Source organism: Rhinopithecus roxellana, chromosome 7 (genome assembly GCF_007565055.1).
Source record: "Rhinopithecus roxellana isolate Shanxi Qingling chromosome 7, ASM756505v1, whole genome shotgun sequence".
NCBI classification, from domain to species: Eukaryota; Metazoa; Chordata; class Mammalia; order Primates; family Cercopithecidae; genus Rhinopithecus; species Rhinopithecus roxellana.
This window is the reverse complement of record NC_044555.1, coordinates 111,405,364-111,417,361: the sequence shown is the minus strand read 5'-3', so window position 1 is coordinate 111,417,361 and position 11,998 is coordinate 111,405,364. Positions and strand designations below refer to the sequence as shown.

General features: G+C 40.0%; 1 pseudogene across 1 annotated transcript; it reads left to right on the top strand.

Moving 5' to 3' along the window:
* Positions 1 to 10,697: 10,697 nt before the first annotated feature.
* On the top strand, positions 10,698 to 11,655 carry LOC104667823 (annotated as a pseudogene). The gene has a single exon (XR_748725.2). The product of XR_748725.2 is annotated as an STARD3 N-terminal-like protein pseudogene (transcript).
* The last annotated feature ends 343 nt before the right edge of the window (positions 11,656 to 11,998 follow it).

Sequence of the window (11,998 nt, the reverse complement as noted above, 5' to 3'; positions counted from 1 at the left end):
TGAGCTTTGGGAGATTGCTGAGCTGCCAGGTGTTGGAGTAGTCGATTAAAACAACAAGTCAAAAATAAGAGTTAAGCTTGTAATCATTTACTGCACAATTATAAGTAAGAGGTCAAAACCCAAGAAAACGAAGTACTAACTCACCCTGATTTATTTGTCTCCATGAAAAGATGCACCAGTCGAACATCAGGTTGACCAGCACAGACATGGGGGTCATGTCAGTCTAAACAAAAGACTCCTAGAGTTTTATGGACTCTGAGGTAGTTGGGGGTGGCTGGGGTCGGGTGGGCTCGGAGTAGAAAAGTACTGGTTACTGAGTCATAGCGAAATAAAAGTTATCTTTAAGATTTCCCCCTCCTCCCTCTATAATGAAGCCTTGGCAGGGGCACCTAAAGAAGACCTCTGCCCAAGTCTCAGGTAAACACATTTAAGAATGAAGGTTATGGGGGGCGGAGCAAGATGGCCGAATAGGAACAGCTCCAGTCTCCAACTCCCAGCGCGAGCGACACAGAAGACCGGTGATTTCTGCATTTTCAACTGAGGTACTGGGGTCATCTCACTAGGGAGTGCCGGACAATCGGTGCTGGTCAGCTGCTGCAGCCTGACCAGCGAGAGCTGAAGCAGGGCGAGGCATCGCCTCACCTGGAAGCGCAAGGGGGAAGGGGATCCGTTTTCCTAGCCAGGGGAACTGAGACACACAACACCTGGAAAATCGGGTAACTCCCACCCCAATACTGCGCTGTAAGCATACAGGCACACCAGGAGAATATATCCCAATCCTGGCCGGGAGGGTCCCACGCCCACGAAGCCTCCCTCACTGCTAACACAGCAGGCTGCCGCGATCTATCCGCAAGGCAGCAGCGAGGCTGGGGGAGGGGCGCCCGCCATTGCTGAGGCTTAAGTAGGTAAACAAAGCCGCTGGGAAGCTCGAACTGGGTGGAGCTCACAGCAGCTCAAGGAAGCCTGCCTGTCTCTGTAGTCTCCACCTCTGGGGACAGCGCACAGCTGAAGACCAACAGGGGAAGTAGCGGGAGCCGGTGCAGACGCGAACGACTCTGTCTGACAGCTTTGGGGAGAGCCGTGGATCTCCCAACGTGGAGGTTGAGATCTGAGAACGGACAGACTGCCTGCTCAGGTGTGTCTCTGACCCCTGAGTAGCCTAGCTGGGAGAAATCCCCCACTAGGGGCAGTCTGACACCCCACACCTCACAGGGTGGAGTACACCCCTGAGAGGAAACTTCCAAAGGAAGAATCAGACAGGTACACTCGCTGTTCAGCAATATTCTATCTTCGGCAACCTCTGCTGCTGATACCCAGGCAAACAGGGTCTGAAGTGGACCTCAAGCAATCTCCAACAGACCAACAGACAGTCCTTCTGACTGTCAGAAGGAAAACTATCAAACAGGAAGGACACCTATACCAAAACCCCATCAGTACGTCACCACCATCAAAGACCAGAGACAGATAAAACCACAAAGATGGGGAAGAAGCAGGGCAGAAAAGCTGGAAATTCAAAAAATAAGAGCGCATCTCCCCCTGCGAAGGAGCGCAGCCCATCGCCAGCAACGGATCAAAGCTGGTCAGAGAATGACTTGGATGAGAGGAGAGAAGAAGGCTTCATTCCATCAAACTTATCAGAGCTAAAGGAGGAATTACGTACCCAGCGCAAAGAAACTAAAAATCTTGAAAAAAGAGTGGAAGAATTGACAGCTAGACTCATTAATGCAGAGAAGATCATAAACGAAATGACAGAGATGAAAACCATGACACGAGAAATACGTGATAAATGCACAAGCTTCAGTAACCGACTCGATCAACTGGAAGAAAGAGTATCAGCGATTGAAGATCAAATGAATGAAATGAAGCGAGAAGAGAAACCAAAAGAAAAAAGAAGAAAAAGAAATGAGCAAAGCCTGCAAGAAGTATGGGATTACGTAAAAAGACCAAATCTACGTCTGATTGGGGTGCCTGAAAGTGAGGGGGAAAATGGAACCAAGTTGGAAAACACTCTTCAGGATATCATCCAGGAGAACTTCCCCAACCTAGTAGGGCAGGCCAACATTCAAATTCAGGAAATACAGAGAACACCACAAAGATACTCCTCCAGAAGAGCAACTCCAAGACACATAATTGCCAGATTCACCAAAGTTGAAATGAAGGAAAAAATCTTAAGGGCAGCCAGAGAGAAAGGTCGGGTTACCCACAAAGGGAAGCCCATCAGACTAACAGCAGATCTCTCGGCAGAAACTCTACAAGCCAGAAGAGAGTGGGGGCCAATATTCAACATTCTTAAAGAAAAGAATTTTCAACCCAGAATTTCATAGCCAGCCAAACTAAGTTTCATCAGTGAAGGAGAAATAAAATCCTTTACAGATAAGCAAATGCTTAGAGATTTTGTCACCACCAGGCCTGCCTTACAAGAGACCCTGAAGGAAGCCCTAAACATGGAAAGGAACAACCGGTACCAGCCATTGCAAAAACATGCCAAAATGTAAAGACCATCGAGGCTAGGAAGAAACTGCATCGACTAACGAGCAAAATAACCAGTTAATATCATAATGGCAGGATCAAGTTCACACATAACAATATTAACCTTAAATGTTAATGGACTAAATGCTCCAATTAAAAGACACAGACTGGCAAACTGGATAAAGAGTCAAGACCCATCAGTCTGCTGTATTCAGGAGACCCATCTCACATGCAGAGACATACATAGGCTCAAAATAAAGGGATGGAGGAAGATCTACCAAGCAAATGGAGAACACAAAAAAGCAGGGGTTGCAATCCTTGTCTCTGATAAAACAGACTTTAAACCATCAAAGATCAAAAGAGACAAAGAAGGCCATTACATAATGGTAAAGGGATCAATTCAACAGGAAGAGCTAACTCTCCTAAATATATATGCACCCAATACAGGAGCACCCAGATTCATAAAGCAAGTCCTTAGAGACTTACAAAGAGACTTAGACTCCCATACAATAATAATGGGAGACTTCAACACTCCGCTGTCAACATTAGACAGATCAACGAGACAGAAAGTTAACAAGGATATCCAGGAATTGAACTCATCTCTGCACCAAGCGGACCTAATAGACATCTATAGAACTCTCCACCCCAAATCAACAGAATATACATTCTTCTCAGCACCACATGGCACTTATTCCAAAATTGACCACATAATTGGAAGTAAAGCACTCCTCAGCAAATGTAAAAGAACAGAAATTATAACAAACTGTCTCTCAGACCACAGTGCAATCAAACTAGAACTCAGGACTAAGAAACTCAATCAAAACCGCTCAACTACATGGAAACTGAACAACCTGCTCCTGAATGACTACTGGGTACATAACGAAATGAAAGCGGAAATAAAGATGTTCTTTGAAACCAATGAGAACAAAGATACAACATACCAGAATCTCTGGGACACATTTAAAGCAGTGTGTAGAGGGAAATTTATAGCACTAAATGCCCACAAGAGAAAGCAGGAAAGATCTAAAATTGACACTCTAACATCACAATTAAAAGAACTAGAGAGGCAAGAGCAAACACATTCAAAAGCTAGCAGAAGGCAAGAAATAACTAAGATCAGAGCCGAACTGAAGGAGATAGAGACACAAAAAAACCTCCAAAAAATCAATGAATCCAGGAGTTGGTTTTTTGAAAAGATCAACAAAATTGACAGACCGCTAGCAAGGCTAATAAAGAAGAAAAGAGAGAGGAATCAAATAGATGCAATAAAAAATGATAAAGGGGATATCACCACTGACCCCACAGAAATACAAACTACCATCAGAGAATACTATAAACGCCTCTACGCAAATCAACTAGGAAATCTAGAAGAAATGGATAAATTCCCGGACACTTACACTCTCCCAAGGCTAAACCAGGAAGAAGTTGAATCCCTGAATAGACCAATAGCAGGCTCTGAAATTGAGGCAACAATTAATAGCCTACCCACCAAAAAAAGTCCAGGACCAGATGGATTCACAGCTGAATTCTACCAGAGGTACAAGGAGGAGCTGGTACCATTCCTTCTGAAACTATTCCAATCAATAGAAAAAGAGGGAATCCTCCCTAACTCATTTTATGAGGCCAACATCATCCTGATACCAAAGCCTGGCAGAGACACATCAAAAAAAGAGAATTTTAGACCAATATCCCTGATGAACATTGATGCAAAAATTCTCAATAAAATACTGGCAAACCGGATTCAGCAGCACATCAAAAAGCTTATCCACCATGATCAAGTGGGCTTCATCCCTGGGATGCAAGGCTGGTTCAACATTCGCAAATCAATAAACGTAATCCAGCATATAAACAGAACCAAAGACAAGAACCACATGATTGTCTCAATAGATGCAGAAAAGGCTTTTGACAAAATTCAACAGCCCTTCATGCTAAAAACGCTCAATAAATTCGGTATTGATGGAACGTACCTCAAAATAATAAGAGCTATTTACGACAAACCCACAGCTAATATCATACTGAATGGGCAAAAACTGGAAAAATTCCCTTTGAAAACTGGCACAAGACAGGGATGCCCTCTCTCACCACTCCTATTCAACATAGTGTTGGAAGTTCTGGCTAGGGCAATCAGGCAACAGAAAGAAATCAAGGGTATCCAGTTAGGAAAAGAAGAAGTCAAATTGTCCCTGTTTGCAGATGACATGATTGTATATTTAGAAAACCCCATCGTCTCAGCCCAAAATCTCCTTAAGCTGATAAGCAACTTCAGCAAAGTCTCAGGATACAAAATTAATGTGCAAAAATCACAAGCATTCTTATACACCAGTAACAGACAAGCAGAGAGCCAAATCAGGAATGAACTTCCATTCACAATTGCTTCAAAGAGAATCAAATACCTAGGAATCCAGCTTACAAGGGATGTAAAGGACCTCTTCAAGGAGAACTACAAACCACTGCTCAGTGAAATCAAAGAGGACACAAACAAATGGAAGAACATACCATGCTCATGGATAGGAAGAATCAATATCGTGAAAATGGCCATACTCCCCAAGGTTATTTATAGATTCAATGCCATCCCCATCAAGCTACCAATGAGTTTCTTCACAGAATTGGAAAAAACTGCTTTAAAGTTCATATGGAACCAAAAAAGGGCCCGCATTGCCAAGGCAATCCTAAGTCAAAAGGACAAAGCTGGAGGCGTCACGCTACCTGACTTCAAACTATACTACAAGGCTACAGTAACCAAAACAGCATGGTACTGGTACCAAAACAGAGATATAGATCAATGGAACAGAACAGAGTCCTCAGAAATAATACCACACATCTACAGCCATCAGATCTTTGACAAACCTGAGAGAAACAAGAAATGGGGAAAGGATTCCCTATTTAATAAATGGTGCTGGGAAAATTGGCTAGCCATAAGTAGAAAGCTGAAACTGGATCCTTTCCTTACCCCTTATACGAAGATTAATTCAAGATGGATTAGAGACTTAAATGTTAGACCTAATACCATAAAAACCCTAGAAGAAAATCTAGGTAGTACCATTCAGGACATAGGCATGGGCAAGGACTTCATGTCTAAAACACCAAAAGCAACGGCAGCAAAAGCCAAAATTGACAAATGGGATCTAATTAAACTAAAGAGCTTTTGCACAGCAAAAGAAACTACCATCAGAGTGAACAGGCAACCTACAGAATGGGAGAAAATTTTTGCAACCTACTCATCTGACAAAGGGCTAATATCCAGAATCTACAAAGAACTCAAACAAATATACGAGAAAAAAACAAACAACCCCATCAAAAAGTGGGGAAAGGATATGAACAGACATTTCTCAAAAGAAGATATTCATACAGCCAACAGACACATGAAAAAATGCTCATCATCACTCGCCATCAGAGAAATGCAAATCAAAACCACAATGAGATACCATCTCACACCAGTTAGAATGGCAATCATTAAGAAGTCAGGAAACAACAGGTGTTGGAGAGGATGTGGAGAAATAGGAACACTTTTACACTGTTGGTGGGATTGTAAACTAGTTCAACCATTATGGAAAACAGTATGGCAATTCCTCAAGGATCTAGAACTAGATGTACCATATGACCCAGCCATCCCACTACTGGGTATATACCCAAAGGATTATAAATTATTCTACCACAAAGACACATGTACACGTATGTTTATTGCGGCACTATTCACAATAGCAAAGACTTGGAATCAACCCAAATGTCCATCTGTGACAGACTGGATTAAGAAAATGTGGCACATATACACCATGGAATACTATGCAGCCATCAAAAAGGATGAGTTTGCGTCCTTTGTAGGGACATGGATGCAGCTGGAAACCATCATTCTTAGCAAACTATCACAAGAACAGAAAACCAAACACCGCATGTTCTCACTCATAGGTGGGAAGTGAACAATGAGATCACTTGGACTCGGGAAGGGGAACATCACGCACTGGGGCCTATCATGGGGAGGGGGGAGGGGGGAGGAGGGAGGGCTTGCATTGGGGAGTTATACAAGATATAAATGATGAATTGATGGGTGCTGACGAGTTGATGGGTGCAGCACACCAACATGGCATAAGTATACATATGTAACAAACCTGCACGTTATGCACATGTACCCTAGAACTTAAAGTATAATAAAAAAAAAAAAAATAATAATAATAATTAACTGTAAAACATACCGTTTGTTGTGCTTGTGTGCTCCAAAGGTATAAAATAGCCCAGAGGTGAAATAAAAATAGAAAATCTGCTTTTATTAATGAAAAAAAAAAAAAAGAATGAAGGTTATCAAATACTAGATCTTATTCATTCTATTTAACTGTATTTTTGTACCCAATAACCATCCTAACTTCGCTTCCTGACCCCACTATCCTTCCCAGCCTTTGGCAACCAACGTTCTACTCTGTCCATTAGTTCAATTTTTTAAATTTTTAGTTCTCACAAATGAGTGAGAAAATGCAAAGTTTGACTTTCTGTGCCTGGTTCGTTTCACTTAACATCATGTACTCCAGTTCCATCCATTTTGTGGCACTGGTGCTATGAATGCAAATATGTGAAGAACATGACTGGCCAGGGGATGCCTTCACTGCAGCTCCCCTCAAAAACTTTAGCTAATTGGCTGTGAACTATGTCTGGTGTGGGAAGGGCAGCTCTTCTCCATGAGACCTGCCAGGTAAAACCTGTAATTGTGTATGGGTAGGCCTGTATAGTCACACAAAAGTTTTTAACTGGGAGTCAATCCCCTAACCTACAATCATATAACCTTCATTGACACACTGCCTTTATTCCTGCCATACTCTCTTCTCCCATTTCTCCTCTTATCTAAGGCCTATTCAACCCCAAGGCTAAATTTACCTTATTTACATAAAGCCTTGTGGACCAGTCCAGGCTACATTTGACCTTTTCTTTCTCTAAAGCCTCATATCATTTATTTTGGACAATCTTTTTGAGAAAATGCTGTCAACTCTTGCCTTTATGACAGCTATCAATTATTTGCTTTTTTGGTCCTACCAACTCCAATATCAGTATCTTTAGTCAGAGCTATTTATACCTTACACATATCTATATTTCCTCACAGAATAATTTATGTAGTAAATGCTAATTACTATTGTGAGGGAGTGGCCTGTAGTGTGTGATTTGAAAGGCACATATCCTAAAATCTCCCCCAAAATATTTATTGAAATGTCTACTATTTTTAAGAAAGTTAATACGTCTACTACCTAAGAAGGTAGCACAGTACCAGTGATTGATTGGTTTCCCCATTATCCATTGGCACTCATCTTAAAATTTATTTTGATGTGAGCAAGGATTAAGAAGGAGAGTAGCAATTATTGAATGACCATCATGTACCAGAAACCATGCAGACACTTTCCAATACTTATTGATTCCTTACAGTAATCCTGAAGCAGACATTTTCTCTATTTTAAATAAGACAGCAACAAAGCACAGAAAAATTAATTGATTTTTAAATGGTCCCACAGACCCTAAACAACATAATTGGTTTTAAATCCAGACGTGTTTGAACACCAAGCCTATAATTACCCATAAAAGGTCTAAAGCATGAGACAATATGGATGCCACTAAGAGGTGTCATGGTGTAATGGGAGATGGATGACTGCTAAAGAACATCCCATAAAAATTTTCCTCCTACAAAATTAAGTTACATTTTGTTCAAAGAAATTAAAGGAGAGCTAAATAAATGGAAAGCATCTTGTGTTCATAGGTTGGAAGCCTAATAGTATTAAGGTGGCAATACTTCCCAGGTTGATCTACAGATTCAATGGATTCCCAGCTTTTTTTGCAGAGTTTAATAAGTTGATCCTAAAATTCATATGGAAATTCAAAGGATGCAGAATAAGCAAAACAATCTTGAAAAACTTACCACAAGTCTACAGTAGTACCGGTCTAAGTGTAGATATATAGATTGATAAAATAGAATTCAGAGTCTGGAAATAAACCCATATTTCTTTCCTTTGTTTTAACTTTTATTTTAGGTTCAGGAGTACATGTACATATTTGTTACTAGAGGCAAACTCGTGTCATGTGGGTTTGATGCACAGACCATTTCATCACCCAGGTAGTAAGCATAGTATCTGATAGTTATTTTTACCGATCCTCTCCCTCCTCCCATCCTACACCCTCAAGTAGGCACCAGTGTCTGTTGTTCCCATCCTTGTGCCCATTGGTTCTCATTATTTAGCTCCCATTTATAAGTGAGAACATGCGGTATTTGGTTTTCTGTTCCTGCGTTAGTTTGCTAAGGATAATGGCCTCCACCTCCATCCCCATGTTCCTGCAAAGGACATGATCTCATTCTTTTTAAAAGCCCATATTTCTATGATCAATTGATTTTTGATAGTCGTGTCAAGACCATTCAATGAAAGAAAAATTATGTTTTCAACAAATGGTGCCAAATGGTTCTGGGACAACTGGATACTCACATGCAGAAGAATGAACTTGGACAACTACCTTACACCATATACAAAAATTAATTCAAAATCTATCAATTACCTAGATGTAACATCTAAAACTCTACAATTCTTAGAAGAAAACATAGGAGTAAGTCATATGACATTGGCTTAGGCAATAGTCTTGGATATGACATGAAAGCACAGGGAACAAATAAAAAAATAGCTAAGCGGGACTTCATCAAAATTATGTTATGTACCAAAAGATATCATCAAGAAAGTGAGAAAATAACCCACCAGAATGGGATAAAGTATTAACAAATATACAACTGATAAGAGATTTATTCTCAGAATATAAGAACTCTTACAACTCAACCGTTATCAAGTGACCTAGGAATTCCACTGCTAAGCTTATATGCAAGAGAAATGAAAACATATGGCCACATAAAAATGTATAAGTGAATGTTCATGGCAGCATTATTCATAACAGCCTAAAAGTGGAACACAAATGGCCAAAAACTTGACATATCTGTACAAATGTATAAAATGAAATAATGTACTGATACATGCTACAACCTAGATGAAACTTGAAATCATTATGCGAAATGAAAGAAGCCAGATACAAGATGCTATATATTGTATAATTGTATTTCTATGAAATGTCCATAATTGGCAACTTCACAGAGACAAAAAGTAGATTAGTGATTTCCAGGGGCTGGGGGAGGGGAGAACGGAGTTTCATTCTTTAATGAGCACAGGGTTTTTCTTTAGGATAACAAAAAACATAACACCCAGATAATACAACTCTAAATTGTTTTCTTAAGTGTTAAATCCTCTTTCTTATCCATTTTCAATCTATTATATAAAATAAGAGACAGAGAGAGGGGAAAGTTTCAGATATTTTTGATCTTTAGGTATACTTTTAATTATTTTATAAATTACTAGTCAATATAATTAATCACATTTCACTATAGAATAGTAAAGAAAATCCTGAGCATTGTCACTGCGTTTTACAAAAAGAACAAGGCATATTTTTCCTATTTTATAGATGAAGAAATTGAGTTACAGAAAGACGAAGAGATTTGTTGAAGGTCATATGTAACTGATACAGATTCTGATTTGAGGTCTAATCAAACCTGTTTCCTGACTCTAACACCTGTCTTTTTATCCACTGCAATACTTAGTCTCTCAATCAAAAGAGATTAATTTCATAGTAAGAAAGATAACCACACGTTTTTGTTAATAAGTTGCAGATATGCAAATATAGCAGAAATACTAAAGTATTTATTTTATCACAGGGTTTGAAAGCATACTCAAAAAGAATCCCCCCCCCCCAAATTGGGGGGAAAAGACTCAAAACTGGCAGGTTCTCATTGCATAGCCAGAGTACACTTTACTAAAGGGTTGCTGATTATCTCTGCTCCCATTCAAAATAGCTCTTTGCTGTAGTTCTAAGCAATTAGAATTTACTACCATTCTCATTGATATGATTTTAAAAGTACCCATAAATATATTTATACTGATCTAATTCCTTGCACTTTTTGATCCTTTTCTTTGTTGAAATGAATCCTCTGGAAGTATACAAATGTAAATGAAAAATTCATAACTTACCAACAGTAAAATAAATATCAAAAGGAAGGGGAAAAGGATAACTGTAAGAAAAAGGCAAAGGCGGCCCCTCAGGCCGGGGTGTGACCGCTGAGCCACAGTTCCCGGGCCAGCCTGGGGCAGCCGGGCAGGGACCACTCGTTGAGGTGTCTTCTCTTTAGGGATAGTGAGGTTGGAAGAAGGCTCCTGTAACCCTCCTCCAGGATGAACCATCTGGCAGAAGACATGGAGAACGCTCTCACTGGGAACCAGAGCTCCCATGCTTCTCTGCACAACGTCCATTCCATCAACCCCACACAACTAATGGCCAGGATTGAGTCCTATGAAGGAAGGGAAAAGAAAGGCATATCTGATGTCAGGAGGACTTTCTGTTTGTTTGTCACCTTTGACCTTTTATTTGTAACTTTACTGTGGATAACAGAGTTAAATGTGAATGGAAGCATTGAGAACACATTAGAGAAGGAGGTGATGCAGTATGACTACCATTCTTCGTATTTTTTGATATATTTCTTTTGGCAGTTTTTCGATTTAAAGTGTTAATACTTGCATATGCTGTGTGCAGATTGCGCCATTGGTGGGCAATAGCGTTGACAACGGCAGTAACCAGTGCCTTTTTACTAGCAAACGTGATCCTTTCAAAGCTTTTCTCTCAAGGGGCTTTTGGCTATGTGCTGCCCATCATTTCATTCATCCTTGCCTGGATTGAGATGTGGTTCCTGGATTTCAAAGTGTTACCTCAAGAAGCAGCAGAAGAAAACAGACTCCTGATAGTTCAGGATGCTTCAGAGAGGGCAGCACTTACACCTGGTGGTCTTTCTGATGGTCAGTTTTATTCCCCTCCTGAATCTGAGATAGGATCTGAAGAAGCTGAAGAAAAACAGGACAGCGAGAAACCACTTTTAGAACTATGAGTACTACTTTTGTTAAATGTGAAAAACCCTCACAGAAAGTCATCGAGGCAAAAAGAGGCCGGCAATTGAGTCTCCCTGTTGACAGTAAAGTTGAAATGGTGACGTCCACTGCTGCCTTTGTTGAACAGCTGATAAAGATTTATTTATTGTAATACCTCACAGACATTGTACCATATCCATGCACATTTAGTCACCTGCCTGTGGCTGGTAAGGTAATGTCATGATTCATCCTCTCTTCAGTGAGACTGAGTCTGATGTGTTAACGAATAGGTGAAGAAAGTCTTGTGCTGTATTCCTAATCAAAAGACTTAATGTATTGAAATAACACTTTTTTAGTAAGCAAGATACCTTTCTATTTCAGTTCACAGAATGGAATTTTTTTGTTTCATGTCTCAGATTTATTTTGTATTTCTTTTTTAACACCCTACATTTCTCTTGTGTTTTTTAACTCATGCACATGTGCTCTTTGTACAGTTTTAAAAAGTGTAATAAAATCCAACATGTCAATGTGAAAAAAAAAAAGAAAAAGGCAAAGGCATTCTTATGAAAATTAAAACATTTGCCAAAATGGTGAAATGTTCTTTTAGAGTACAA